Raw genomic sequence first — 15,355 nt, forward strand, 5'->3', positions numbered from 1 at the left:
TTCTTTCTTTCTTTCTTTCTTTCTTTCTTTCTTTCTTTCTTTCTTTCTCAAGACAACTCTAGGCAACAGGCATAATTATTCCCATTTTGCAGATCAGGAAAGCAAGTGTTGGAGATTCTGTGTAAAGTCTCATACAGCTGGGCGGAAAGACTCTTCTGTACACATCTGTACACTCTGGCTCCAAAGCTCCCTGTATATGTAATAGATATTCTTTCTTTTAAAAGGATTAGTTTCAAATAGTGCTTACTTGATACTGGATAATGTTTTTAATTGAATTATTGATTCAGTAGCTGTCCAATCATCTGGAAGATTATTTGCGCTGGGAGCTGTCATTCTTGAACGTGAACTGGAATCTGCTGGAGGGCATGTTCCAACACAGATGGCAGGGCTCTGCCCCCAGAGTCTCTCATTTGCCTGGCCTCAGGTGGGGCCCATGAGTCTGCATTTCCAACAAGCTCCTACGTGATGCTGATGCTGCTAGTTTGTGGGGCCACACTCTGAGAATCTCCCGTCTATGCCAATCCTATTCTTTTCCCCATAAACACATTGAAGATCAGAGAGGTTACCTATTTTCAACATCAGTAAAAACCCTTCCCACTTGAATTAACTATGACCGGAAACTTGAACTACAGAGAAACAAAGCTAACTCTCATAAATGAAAATTGGGGGGTTGTTGCTTCTTTGCTTGTTTTCAGTCAAAAGTAGAAACCATACAGCCATCTTTGTTCTCACATTTTCTCCTAATTTATTAGCTCCTTTTGAAAATTTAATCAAGAGGAACCCTGCCTATTCTCTTTCCTCGTTCCCACTTTGAAATTTCTGTTGCGCTTTGTAGTTGCTCAGGAGATTTTCAAAAACATCATCTTGTGGACAGATCTGCTGCAAACAGGGTTGATGAAGGCTCTAGTGATAGCTACCCAGACTCCCACTGAATCAGAGTTAATTTTTTTTTTTTTTTATGGAATTAGAGATGATTTGTGAATCTTGGACCAGAAACCTCCTTTGGCAGAATCCGTCAGAATCCATTTTTGATGTCTGGCACTAGTAGCAAACTTATTTGCAGTCCGTTGTGGGAACCAGCTGTTTGGTTCTCCTTGTCCTTTGACGCAGAGCTCAAATGTCATTTCTTCTGTGAAGCCTTCCATGGCTCAGGCTCAAACCAGACTACTTGCTCTACTTTTCTTCCTGGAGAACTCCGTTCATACTTCTGTGTTCCCCAGTATGCAACCCACCACCTAATTTCAAATGCCTGACTCACTGACCAGACTTGCTATCAATAAGGACAGAGGCTGACTGTCCATCTGTTTTATGCATATGGAACCCATCACAATTCTTGAGACTCCATTTGCTGAGCAGATGAGGGACAGCAGAGCAAAATAGCAAGAGGCATGAGCTTTGAGGTCAGGCAGACTTGTTTGGAGACCAAATTCTTCTATACCTGTCATAAAGGTGTAACTTCACAGGTATGAAGCTTCCCTGTAGGGGGCGCCTGAGTGGCTCACTGGGTTGAGCTTCTACTTCCGCTCAGGTCATGCATAATCTGCTGTTCCTGAGTTCAAGCCCCACGTGGGGCTCGCTGCTGTCAGCGTGGAGCCCATTTCAGTCCCCTAGCCCCTCTCTGCCCCTCCCTCTCTCTCTCTCTGTCTCTCAAAAATAAACATTAAAAAATCATAAAGCTTCCCTGTTGGCTCGGTTTCTTCATCTGTAAAATGGGGAAACAGCACCAGTATCACTCAGAATTGTGAAAAATTACTATTTTTGTTTAAGCCATGCAACGTCTCAACAACACCGCTTGACTTGTGGAAAGAGCTGAATAAATATTAAATGTCAATCTGATGTTCACAGGCACTCTTTAACCCCTATAGGGTTAGTTAAACTGAAATTGAGCCCTAACTTCATAGACGCATAAGTTGTGGAGATCCAAAGCCCTTCCCTTAATTTATATCAATTTCTAGGAGTTCACATCCTTATGACCTTTCTTGCCTCTGGGTCCCCTGCCTTTATGTTTTCTGCTTTTTTATGTATACAGTGGAGACATGACCCCTATGCCAGATTGCAGACACACACACACACATACACACACACACCTGCACACTTGTGAGCAAGGCAGAGTTTACTGAGGGTTTAAGGTTGCAAGGATACATTCATGATCTTTCACTGTTTCTCTGGCTTCCCCCTTTCTTCTCTCCCTTCCACCCCCAAATCTGCTCCTCACACCTTCCTGTCTGAATTATTCTTCTCCCAGTTCATCTTTCATTATGCAGAGCCCTTAGGAACCACTGTATTTTACCTTCCTGAACTTCCACACTCAAACTCAACAAGAGGCTCCATAGAGCCAGGGGTCTTGTGCCTACCAGGGCCCACCTTCCTCAGAGGGTCTGTGGCTGAGCACTGCACCTGTTCTATCATTCCAGATGTTACTACTATTTTCAAATTTCTCACTATGAGGGACTCCCTTCTTTCCTTCCTTCCTTCCTTCCTTCCTTCCTTCCTTCCTTCCTTCCCTCCCTCCCTCCCTCCCTCCCTCCCTCCTTCCTTCCTTCCTTCCTTCCTTCCTTCCTTCCTTCCTTCCTTTTTTTCCTAGTATTGCTGAGTTAATATTACCAGGTGTCATTTTCATGCCCATCCGAGTCCAAAACTGGGTCCTTCTTCCCAGGACTCTGATGATGAAGGAAGAATTCATATCCATGATACCCAGGCTTAAAAGGCACTAAGTAAGAACCCAGGAAACCACCTAGTGCAAACTTATAAAACTACAGAGGGAATATGTGCTATAGTTTAAATGTGGGACTTTCCTGAGTTCAGTGGATTTTTAGGTACATAAAACACACAGTAATGATCCTTTTCCAGTTCCAATACAGCATCTGACTTTATGGAGATGTTAAACCAGTTTGAGGGTTTTTGGTTTCTATCTTTCTTCCTTTTGCCCCTTTGCTCAAAGAAATGGTGCTTTTTTTTTTTTTTTTTTTTTTTTTTTTTTTTTTTTTTTAAGAAATGGTGCTTTGCTCTTTGCTAATGAGCTGGATCCTTGTCAGAAAAATAAGATAAAATAAAATAACTATTTCTGTATCAAGTTTGGGCTGAATAATTCCTATTTCCTTTTCTGGGAAGCTAAATTTTCAAGGGACTTCACTGAGAGAGTGCAGAAAAGCAGACATCGTAGTCATTTAGGGGAAAGTGATGACAGACTCTCTACAAGAAAAGAAACAAAAATTAATGACAAATCGCATTAAAAGATGACAGATTATTTTCATTGTGGGAAACAGACCTTGAAGACAAACAGTTTTATGTGTGAATTTGATCAAAAGCATGATTCTCAGCTAATTTCTTGGTTGTAAATTAAATTATTGCTTTAGAGACATAAAAATATAGATATACACAATTTCCTTCTGCTCTTCTGGATATATTCATCTTTGCAGTGAACGCTTGTCCATATATTTAATGACTGCAGATAATGGATTTTAAAAGTGTATTTAAAAAGTTAATCCTCTTGAGGACCTATTTTGAATGGAAAATATCTCCCAGCAGATTTTATTTTGGAAAATTAAAGGCAATACTCGGGCATTGAGATAACATTTAGGTAAGTGTATGTGAGTCATTTTCCCCACTCTGCTGATAGTCTTTGTGGCTAATCACGAAACTGACTGCAAAGTACATTGTAGATGAGTCTACTTGCCCTAGCACCCAGATGGCTGAGAGCAGATACCTTGAAGAGTGTGGTGGGGGGCAAGGTAGGGATGTGACCTTGGCCTGTAGCATAGATCAGCAAACTTCTTCTGCCAAGACCCAGATAATAAATATTTTAGGCTTTGTGAACCGGACGGTCTATTTTACAACTATTGGATCCTGCAGTTGTAGACCAAAAACAGCCACAGACAACATGTAAATAAAGAGTGTGGCTGTGTTCCAGTAAAACTCTGTTGACAAAAGCAGATTGTGAGCTGCAGGCTATAAACTCCTGACTCCTGGCTTAGAGGGATATTTGGTCACATGTTGACCCACAAGCTTCTTGTTTCTCATTTTTACAATCTCTGTATACGTCCCAAATGCTGGTCCATAAAGCGGGGATTAAAACCTCAGGAAGAGCCCTGACACTCCCTGCTGTCCATCAGCACAGGACAGGAGCAGAAAAACAGAAAGGGCATTAAGAACAACGGTTCTCCTTTCAAAGTTGGGTGCCACTGTTTTATCTGGTGTCAGAACCGTTTGACAGATCACAACACACAGATTGAGGCATTTACAAAATATGTACTAAGTGCCTACTGTTTGGCTCTGTGCTAGTACTGAAATACATGGGTTACTGCGCTGATCAAGTCCCTGCAGGTGTGAGGCTTTTTTCTGGTAAGGGAGAGGCACAGCATGAGAGGGAAGGGAGCCCAGACAGAGAGGGAGGCATTGAAGTGAGTCTCCTCTCTGAAAGTGGGACTCTGGTAAGGAGCTGCGTACTGGCAGAGAAACATTGGCCTCTTGCATGGGAGCAAGTGTAATAAAACACAGATGCCTGGTGTCAGCTGAACAACAGAGAGAACATGGCTTAAGACACAGTTCCCTCCTTTAAGAAGCTTCAAGTCTGGCAAGGGAAAAAAAGCAAGGAACAATTTGAATGACAACTTGACAGTCTGAATTCCTAAATACTCTGGCAGACCCCGAAATTCACAGAAAAGGAAATAAAGCCAGTTCTATGAGCCAATGCCTAGTAACCTCACAATTCTTCATTAATACACATACTAACAACACACCTTTCTTCCAACTATCAAACTGGCAAAAGTACAAAGACCGTGTTTTCCACTGTTAGTGTGAGGAAAGAGAACTCTAATGCACTTTGGATTAGAGTCCAAATCAATAAAGCCTTTCTGGGTGGAGCATTTGTCAGTGTCTAAGTAAATTTTAAATGGGTATTTCTTTTGAATCAGCAGTTTCCAAGATGAGTCTCAACTGGAGGAAAATACTTGCACATATGCGCAAAAAGGCAGGTGTAAAGTGTTTACTACTACACAGTTAATAATTTTGAAACAGGAAAAACTGAGCGTCCAGCCACAGGGAACTGTTTTAATAATAGCACATCCATACTAAGAGCTGTTATGCAGTCATGGAGAAGAATCAAGTAGGTCCATATGAATTTACATAAAATGTATTAGAAAAAATGTGTGTAATAGAAGAACAAGATTACTTACGGGATGTGTGTGGGTATAGTTTGTAAATCTGGTAGAATATATGTCAAATTGTGTGGTGGTTAATGGGACAAATGAGGGGTAACGAATGGTAAGTGGGTGTGTTTTCCACTTCATGCAAATAAAATTTTTAATTTTTTTGTATTTAAAAATAACCATTAATACAATGTGAATTATAAGACAATTGCACAGTAAAAAAAAATGCCCACTGTGGCAAGCTCACCCTTAATTCTAGAAGGACTACACTTCAGTTATCAAATCTACACCCTTGGAGTTCCTTGTTTACTTTGAACACTGTATTTCTTTAAGCGGGGAGGGGGAGTCATTTCTTTCTTCCTGCTATTTTCTCAGGATATGTAAAGTCCTATTCCTAGTGATAATGTCTGAAAATGAACATAATCCAAAGGTCCTCACTTTGCAATGTTTGCAGTAAGATTTCGGCATCTTAGCATTTAAGTGTTTTCAGATTACATCCATTTAAACATCTGTGATTCATTATCGTAAATATCACAGTTGTGTGGGACCATATGTTTCGGCTTGCAGCATATATATATATAAAGAAAAAGCACTAGCAATAAATTTCAGGAACCTTAGACTTGCCGTGGGTATGTGCAAAAAGAACATTTTCAGACACGTGGGGCCTTCTATAATCACAGCAATATATTTGAGATCCCATATAAGAATCCTTCAATTGCAAAAGTTGCCAGTTTTGATGGAAAGCTATGATTTACATTTGGCTCATGCTCGTCCCATGATAATTCAGGTAGGGTGGGAAGCGGAACAAAGGCCTTTAGACACAGTGGCTTTGACTTCCTTAGGAAATGAACATGGGCTATTATTGAGTGAAGAAATCACAAGAAAATGGGACGCCTTTAACAAGTGATGAGACGCTCTTGGCAGGCATACTCCTCCATTCCCACGAGGCTGAAGCTAGAGACGATGCCATATGGCATAAGGGATGCAATGAAAATCTCTTGGCAACTGGAGGATGAATAGACATGACCTACAGGGATGATCATTTTCTTGCTTACATCAGAAAGCCATATATGCATACAAGAATTAATTGTGCTTCATGTATTGTAAGCCAGATCATCTTATTTTAATATCCTGATAAGGTTTTGTCAACTAGACAGAACCAATTTGTTATCACAGCTGGCGAGTGTCTCACCCACCACAATTAGGGAAGAAGCTGAATGAATTAATTGGTTGCAACCAAAGAGTCGGCTAATATTTCTGATTGCCAGCTCTTGCCAGGATTAGCACTGAGCAGAGCCAGAAGGATAACCTGTAAGAGGCTTGTGCCCTGAAAGTACTCCCAGGTTACCAAAAGATAGGTCAGGAGAAAATTATGAAGGTGTAGAAAGCAGTGTTCCACACTCTATGGAAGTTTGATTGGCATAGCTGCTGGTTATTATCAAGCCACCGACCTTGTCAATATTGAGCCTGTTCTTTAGGAGGGATTGTTGCCTCAGATAGTGTACTTGGGCTCCCAAGCAATATTCTATCTTCAGGAAATGTTCCTAAACCCTTTCTGGAATGTAGGTGGCATAAGGCCATCTCTGTGCAGAAGCATTCTTGGTATCCACAGGGAATGAAGGATGGGTTGTTCAAAATGCCTCAGGATGTTTTACACAGAAGATACTCATCCACGCACTGTCTACAGATTCTTTATGAGTTTTATGAAAATCAAACCATACTTAAGATCATGGATCAAAATGCCATGCTCCTTTGTCCTCCACCCCCATGATGTTTTGTTTGCTGTGATCTCGGAAACTGTGATGGCTTTGTAGTGCAATAGCAGGATGTTGGTCTGCAGAAAGTCCAGATCTCAATAGTTCTTTGATAAAAGTTTTAGATAGATCACTGATAGCAAATTCCACAGTAAGCTTTTCTCCCAGCCTTTAAAAGCTCTTGAATACTTCTAGATGTTCTGGGGCTGCATAATGATCTGGAGGGGCCTCATTCGTGCATTTTCCTTGCCCTTCTTCAGATTGTAAGTGTTTCCTAAATTTTGACCTACAGAAACTTCTAGCTTATGCTGTATGGGTTTTTCCCTGATGGATCTAATCGCTTACTTCAAGATTGCACTCAACTCTGTCTTTGACACCTCTTTCAGCTCTAGACAGACTGTCTAACTTCTGTTAAGCCATATGCTCCTAGGCTGTAGAATAACTTCTAACACTTACTTTGGGTTCTCCCATTCCTGGAACAATCCACCCGCTGTATCTTCTCCCAGAACCTGGGACAGGACTCTGCAATAGATGTAAAAAAGCCAAGCTCAAGCCCTGCTACTTACAGATGTGTGACCTAAAGAAATTTGCTTTGGGGTCCCTGGGTGGCTCCGTCAGTTAAGCGTCTGACTTTGGCTCAGGCCATGATCTCGTGGTTTGTGAGTTTGAGCCCCGTGTCGGGCTCAGTGGTGACAGTGCAGAGCCTGCTTCAGATCCTCTGTCCCCCTCTCTCTCTGCCCCTCCCCTGCTCATTCTCTCTCTCTCTCTCTCATGCATGTACTATCTCAAAAATAAACATTTAGAAAAGAAGAAATTAGCTTAATCTCTCTGGGCTTCAATTTCCTCATCTCTATGATATTATCATCAAAGGACTGTTGAAAAGATGAAAGAAATATTTGTCAATGGTTAGTGCACTGCCTGACATTTAGAAAATGTTCTGCAAGGAACTATATATAGAAGATAGCTGTATATCTATCTATTTACAGAAGTATATGTAACTACATACAGAAGTATATCTGTATATAGGTATATATCTAACCATATGTAGAAGACATCTTCTATAGAAGACAGATGTCAAACCTAAAAAATCAGCACCATTATGGTTTTGTAGGGTGCCTTGAAGATATAGGGAAAGGCTTCAGGTGATTGTTAATGCCTGTTCATATGAGCTAACACTCATTTAACTTGGATACTATTGACATTTATGTTCACTGAACTAGTTTAGAACTGGAGTGAATGTTGTCTTGCTAGAATCCTCAGCGAGTCTGACGTTATTACAGATTTTTGATACCCAGCCAATTTGCCCATTTTCTTGGATCAAGTAGGTTGGGAAACTAACCCCGTACAGATGGGTTTGTTGATTTTATATAAAGAGAGGCAAACCAAGAAACAGTTATAGACAACTGTCTCCTAATTATAGACAACAAACTGATGGTTACCAGAATGGAGATGGGTAGGGGGATGGGTTAAATAGGTGATGGGGATGAAGGGGTACACTTGTTGTGATGAGCACTGGCCATTGTATGGAAGTGTTGAATCACTACATTGTACCCTTGAAACAAATACTATATTGTATGTTAATTAACTGGAATTTAAATAAAAACTTAAAAAAACAAACTTAACATTTACTTCTCCCAAAACCCACCTTCCTCTTCCCCATTTGAACATTTAGAGATCATTGTTTACTGAGCACTGCTTCAGATGATAGATTATAAGGTCTTTAGGAGATGGGACTGTGTCTTCTCTATTAATGGTAGCACCTTATACATTTCTTTTAATATTTGTAAATCAGAATCTGATTCAATACACATTCCCTGAAGACTCATTTTGCAGGACTTTTGTTTGTTTGCTCATCTTGAACATTTTTATTTATTTCCAAATGTTGGATTACCACTGCTACACTCCTACCTGCTTTCATCTCCAAGTCCCCCTAATCCCTTCTCAAACCTTCCATGGTAGGGTAGTAAAAGACCAGTTGATCCTTCCACCTAGAGTTCTAGGAAAGAGGTTGGGTCAAAGCTAAAGGCCCTTTAGATCCACGATGCTGTCTTGGTAAATTGATGGTGTGACGTCAAGGTTATAATTAGATCTTCAAACTCTCATAGTCAATTAAAATATGTGCCTATGTTGATTTGTATACTTTCACTATTTGGGTTATGTATTAGTATAAATATTTACCTGAAAAGCTATAATTCATCGCTTCACATGTTTCTAATGTGTTGCTGCATTCTTAAACACAATTTTATTATGGCTTAAGGCCAAAGCATTGTTTAGAAGAACACATCCAATTTTATAATAAAACATAGGGAAAATATACAGGAATTTGCTTTCTAAGCAATTTTTAGAGAACACATCTCCCTCATAAAGTGAGAAATACTTGTTGATAATCCCTCATCTTGGATGCTTTCTGATAATGATGAGCATGCCCATTAGTTGACTTTCTCTTGCTGCTGGGAATAAGTTATTATGTGGACCTATGATTTGTTTGCTTATAATTTCTACCCTGTGGTGCTTGTTTGGCCTTTTGATACACTGAAGAAATGGAATGTTCATCTTTCAACAGGGCAACCCTCCAGATCTTCTAGACACTGAATATTATGAAGGCAGATAGTCTAGCGTATTCATCTTTATGTTAGCATTTATCCCTTACTGCCTACTATCCTGAACACTGTAAGTGGAAAAAATATATTTTTAATGGGTTGCTAGATTAAAATGTTGAGATTTAGAATAATAGAATCTCCCAATTGTAAGAGACATCATTCAACACCAGAATCTCTTCCATACCATTCCTGCTGAATAGCCATTTAGGCTCTACTTGAAAGCATCTAGAAACAAGCAAATTATTTCATCCAGAAATACTGGTCCTTCCAAATGGCAATCTGAATTTCTTCAGGCTTTTCTAGTATTTGAACAATAAGGAGTTCATGCAAATAACAATATTTGCACTATACATTATTGTAGCCTCCACCTGCACAATTGTAACACCTCACCTTACCCCCTCCCCTGGCCATCATTGAGATGATTTCTGAAAGACCTCACCCAAACTCATAAATTATTCTCCCAGGACCCCTCCTTCTGGCCTCTTTGTTGCTTAACTTACCTGAAAAGCTCTTGAAGGAAGAGTGTCCTCACCGCTCTTTGTGAGAAGGCTGCTTCTCAAAGTCCATCTCTTGGATCGTCAAAGCCATGAACCCCCAAGATGCCAGGAGACCCAAATGTACTATAGCCTTCATTGTATGAGAGCAAAGTGAAGGTGTACTCCATTCAGAAATGGGGCCAAGTCACCATTCACCATCGCTGTTTGTAGGGAACCAGGCTAACAGAGCTTGAGATTACCTAAATTGCCTGTGGTTTGTGCATCTTTAAGCTTGTATATATAGCTTATGCCTTTCTTGAACTACAAACCCATGGGGCTAGACTAGGAAGCCAATTTTGAGTTCTGTCTATTCCTTCTGTTTCTGCCTCTCTCTAAGTGCCCACATAGAAGTTGTCCTCCTTACAGGTCTCTTCCTCGTTATGTAGATCTGCCCACGCAGTTGACAGGTACTTGGGAAATCACGGGTCTGATTGCATCAGACATGATCAGGATTTGAATCATGATTTAGGCTCAGACAAGACACTCTGCCACATGTCCCCAGACAACTCCAACTGCAAGGCCAAAAATCTGGAATGTTGCTGTGGACCAAGTCTCTCTTATCACTAACAGAAATACGGAGGGAGGCACATTTGCACATAATTACTAGATAGCTCAGGAACTAAAGGCTATGTAAGAGACATGTGCTAGTCCTATGGAAATCAGTGAGACGGAATCTCTGTAAAGATGAGACTTGGTGATTCTTAAAGCTGCTGAGTCTGTGATTAATATTTCGCTGATCGGGTGACTTTCAATCGACTTCCTCAAATCTTCATGAGTTTGGGCCATCATTCTCAGTTTTGTTTGGGGAGTTTCAAATTTGCTTAGCTGTCAGGTTGCAGTTCTGCTGTTTATTCATTCAATGAACAGGGTTGAGTGTATATTGTGCCAGGCACTATGCCATATAAAGTAATTCCAATTTGAAATACAAATTCATAGTGATTATAAGTACCGTGGGATAGACGATGCACCATATTCTTTCAGAAAACAATCTGCCATGTTTTAAAGAATCTGTAACAGGAGGAAATGTAACCCTGACAGAAAATACTGGTTTGAGAGCTAGCAGCTCAGTTTTTAGTGGTAGGCAGAAAATGCCCTGAAAGCAGATGTGGGCCCTGTCTTGTTCCAAGAGGAAGCCCTTAAGGGTTTACATGGCAAAAATAGGTTTCTGCAGAAGATCACTTGACAAGATCATTCATTATGGTACCTTTGTCTCGATAGAATTGAAACTCTATTTTGTCAAAGTTGGAATCAAAACATAAGATGATATTAAGACTGTGCATTCTGCACCCATCAAAGCTACAAAGACTTTGCAGGTGAAATGTATTCCAGAGCTAATCAGTCATGGGTAAGAACATGCCCACAACCTTATAGAAGCTATGCACATGTCAGTGCTGATTCCAGGCCAACAATGGAGTACAGGATACAATTAAATGTGTTCAGGAATCAGGAGGGTAGAATAAATGAAGGCTGGGGGAGGTGCCTATTGTATCATCTGGGGATCTGGCCCAATGTGGGTAGGACTGAACATATGTTAATGAAAGTTAGATTGGCTAGAACATTTGAGAAATGAAGGAGTTCAGGGAAACCGTAGGAAATGCTTTCTGTTTCTCTCAGTTGGGCAAGTCCATAGAGCCTCTGGACTAAGCCTTATGAGCTCTTTTAAAGGAAGTTGGTACCTCTGGATGCCAGTGGGATCCTGAGGGATGTGAAAAGCAATTAGTCTTGCTCTGTATCCTGGGGAGAGTCCATCTGATGTTTCTGAATTAAGTGCTACTTCGGTTGTCAGAAAGGCACGGCTTTCCGTGTCCAGGCAAGGACTAGCAAATGAACAAATATGCAGACCTTCTTGCTACTGGAACAATTGGATTCTGTTTTACTAATGAGGCCAGGGGTACTGAGATATCTGGTATAAGGGAGAGTAAACAATTTACGTTCTACTGGACAGAGTCATTGCCTGGTGCCAGTGGTGTGCTGGAACCAGCTGATACTTGCACTCCTGAGAGCTGGTTAAGTTTCTAGAAAATCTGCAAGCCAACTGAAGGCACATTGGTAGCTGAAATCAGCCATATTTAGAATATTTACACCACAGACATTGGCAAATGCTATAAATCAGGACTTTTCCCCTCACCAGCATAACTGCTAAAACAAAGCCACTCCCTTCTGTGTGCGACTAGAGATGGCTAGAAGCAGATTATCTGTAGACCCAATTGTATCTCTCTGTGGGGGAGATTCCCTCAGCTCGTAGGAAGACCCATTCAAAGCCCACGGGCCCACTGATCCACACACACATCCTCACTCATCCAGACAAGTAGTCTGACCACCAACTCTAAGAGGTACACATACCACTCACGTGCAGACCAATTTTCAAGTCTCTACAAATGTATACATGTATTTAGGACCATTTTCCCATTGAATATGTGAGTGTACAGATCATTGACTGACCCCAAACACTTATAAGAGTAGGACAAATTCCATATTTTAGTACATACCTATCTACATGAACAGGACTGATCTATATTTTGCAGATAAATTTAAATCCATTTGCATTTTCATATTTCCTGGGATCATAATACAGCTTAATTTGCTTGCTCACACATTTCAAGATGGTAAGAAATCTATGCCTTTTGGATTTTCATCCTCAAGAACCACATTCAAAAGAAAGAAATAAAAAAGCATAAAATCAAGGTCTGGAAGATTAAGCCCCTTAATTCACGTGCCAAACTTCCCATTTCAATTGTGGTTTTGTCTCCCAGCTTAAGTTTGTCTTTTTGTGACATTTGCATTAAGCCCAGAGGACTTTTTGAGTGGAAACATGCTGAAAGCATAATTGAAACTCTGAGTGGTGCCATTTGTCTCATTTGCATTTTTCCCCCAGGTGGGGAGTTTTCACATCCCCCTTTCTTCTCCTGGGGTGTTCAAAGATTATCGCAAAGAATGATGTTGTGCAATTGATTCCAATAAATCCCCATGTACAGTATATTATATGTATATTTTTTCTTTCCAGAAGCTATTTTAAATGCCACAGTGATAAACTATGTAAGGAAGTCCTTTGTAGGTTCATATTAGCACAGAGAGTTTATTTTCCCCCTCAGATAGAGATTTTGAGTATTTGTTCACAAGTTTAATTGTTTATTAGAATGTTTGCTTTCAATTATTCTCATGGTGTCATTCCAAGCTCTTTAGGAGGATGTTTCTGTAGAAACACATCAAAAACAAAAATAGATAGACAGGGCACCTGGGTGGCTCGATCAGTTAAGTGTCCTGACTTGTCTCACGGTCAGTGGTTTCGAGCCCGGCATCAGGCTCTGTGCTGATAGCTCAAAGGCTGGAGCTGGCTTCGGATTCTATGTCTCCCTCTCTCTCTGCCCCTCCCCTGCTCTCTCTCTCTCTCTCTCTCTCTCAAAAATAAATAAGTAAATAAATAAATAAATAAATAAACTTAAAAAAAAACTATTCAATTTTACCCTTAATATGTTTTTTGAACTCTGTGTCCCCAAACATGCACTGACTCAATCTCTATGAAAAAGTTTGAGGGGCTCCTAGGTGGCTTAGTCAGTTAAACATCCGACTCTTGGTTTTGGGTCAGGTCATGATCTCATGGTTTTGAGAGATCATGGGTTTGAGCCCCACGTTGGGCTCTGCACTAACAGTGCAGAGCCCGCTTTGTATTCTCTCTCTCCCTCTCTACCCTTCTCCTGCTCATGCCTCTCTCAAAAATAAATAAATAAAACCTTAAAAATTTTTGTTAAAAAGTTTGAGAATCACTGATATCTTGGTTGTGTCAGCAAAGTTAAAAAGACAACGATGCAGGGCTGAGGCTATCAGTTGCACCATTTAATAGGGATTTTAAGGTGAGTGTGTAATCAGTGGGGCAGTAGAGTCTGTTTTTCTAGGAGGAAGAAGAAAAAAAAGTGTAGCAAACTTTTTTCTTTTTATAAAGTATTCCTCATGTATTTCAAATCTGCCATTTACCTATGGCCAGAGTTGCTGTCATTGGCGAAGTCTAGATCTGTGCCTTTTCTAAGGTTTGCATCTCTCTCAAATCTGCATTATTTATGTTAGATATATTCTTTCAAATATCAGAGGGCCTTCTGGATTATATCCAATAATCATATGGAGTTATATCAGATCCCTTGTAGATGATAAGCTTGAGTAGGGCAGGGCCAGGTGTGAGTTTGTCTGAACGAGGGATGTGCACAGAGGCATGGAGCCCTGGCCAGCATTTCAGGAGGGCTCTAGTGGCTGCAAAGACAAACGCATGTTTTCATTTGACTCCTTAGATTTCAGTTAACATTATTAGAAAGCAGGACATCTCGCACATCCAACAGATTTTATAAATGTTATCTTCAAATAATTTTGTGAGGATAAATAAAGTGAGACACGTAGAAGAAAAATATTAGTTGAATAATAGATCATCTGTGAAAATATGGCAGAACCATGAGGCTGGGAGCCTTGAAGGAAGGGGTATATTTGCCATGGCAGACTAGCAGAGACTAACTGTGTGGCCTTAACCTCATTCAACCTCCCCAAGTCTCAGTTTCTAGAGAGGAAGAAAAAATTACCTACCTTGCACTGGTAATGTAAGGATTCAGTGCAGTCATGAATGTGAATCTCTCAGTGTAGTGTCGTGCTTTTAGGACAAATAATGCCTTAGATTGGTAGGAAGTTATCTGTACAAACAATCTATTTAAAGGATATTTAACGAAACTCTGTTGAGTCTGCTGTGGGTGGGGCCTGTAATTTTATTCCTTTGATGTCATCTTTTCCTTCACAACGTCTCACGTGAGAGAGGTTGGGCTTTGCCAAGAAAAGTAGGAGGATTCAAAGATGGGCAAGTCTGGATCAGAATCATCTGCTTCACTCCCTTGGCCCCAGCAGAGGTGCCTATAGTAACTATCTCCATGGTAACCACACTCGGCCCAGCAGGCCAGAGCATAGGTACCTGACTAGAAAGAGATGGAAAGACCCAGGAGGCAGGTGGAAAACCAGCTGGCAGCAGGAAGCTGTGCAGGAAAAGGAAAAAGTAGCTTCCTTAATGCCCACGATTACAGGAGTAATTATGGAGTAATGATAATTCTTATTCATGGAACACTATTCTAACTGTCATGTAGGTATATATGATCATGTTGTATGCTCACCATAAGAATTACAGTACCTGTGAGGGAGGTACTGTTATGTCCCACTTTATAGATGAAGTCATTGAGGTGCAAAGAAGATAGGTGGTCCACCCAAGGTCACAGGGCTGCTACACATGAACCAGGATTGGAAAAGGGCTTAGATACCTACTGTTAAAACTGCCCTTTCTTAAGGCAAGGGAA

General features: G+C 40.6%; 1 protein-coding gene and 1 long non-coding RNA gene across 4 annotated transcripts in view; one reads left to right on the top strand and one right to left on the bottom strand.

Moving 5' to 3' along the window:
- LOC121009998 (uncharacterized) overlaps positions 1-10,400 on the bottom strand; it is a 13,051-nt gene extending 2,651 nt beyond the window's left edge. The window contains exons 1-2 of the long non-coding RNA XR_005780949.1: positions 10,002-10,400; positions 7,358-7,423 (exon numbers count right to left, since the gene is read on the bottom strand). This is a non-coding gene — a long non-coding RNA (uncharacterized LOC121009998). The remainder of the gene's footprint in view (positions 1-7,357; positions 7,424-10,001) is intronic.
- Positions 1-15,355, top strand: part of CDH13 (cadherin 13) — a 1,040,036-nt gene that overhangs the window by 360,051 nt on the left and 664,630 nt on the right. The gene's annotated exons all lie outside the window — the stretch shown is intronic.

Source organism: Herpailurus yagouaroundi, unplaced genomic scaffold (genome assembly GCF_014898765.1).
Source record: "Herpailurus yagouaroundi ecotype Mexico unplaced genomic scaffold, PumYag 190, whole genome shotgun sequence".
Taxonomy (NCBI): Eukaryota; Metazoa; Chordata; class Mammalia; order Carnivora; family Felidae; genus Herpailurus; species Herpailurus yagouaroundi.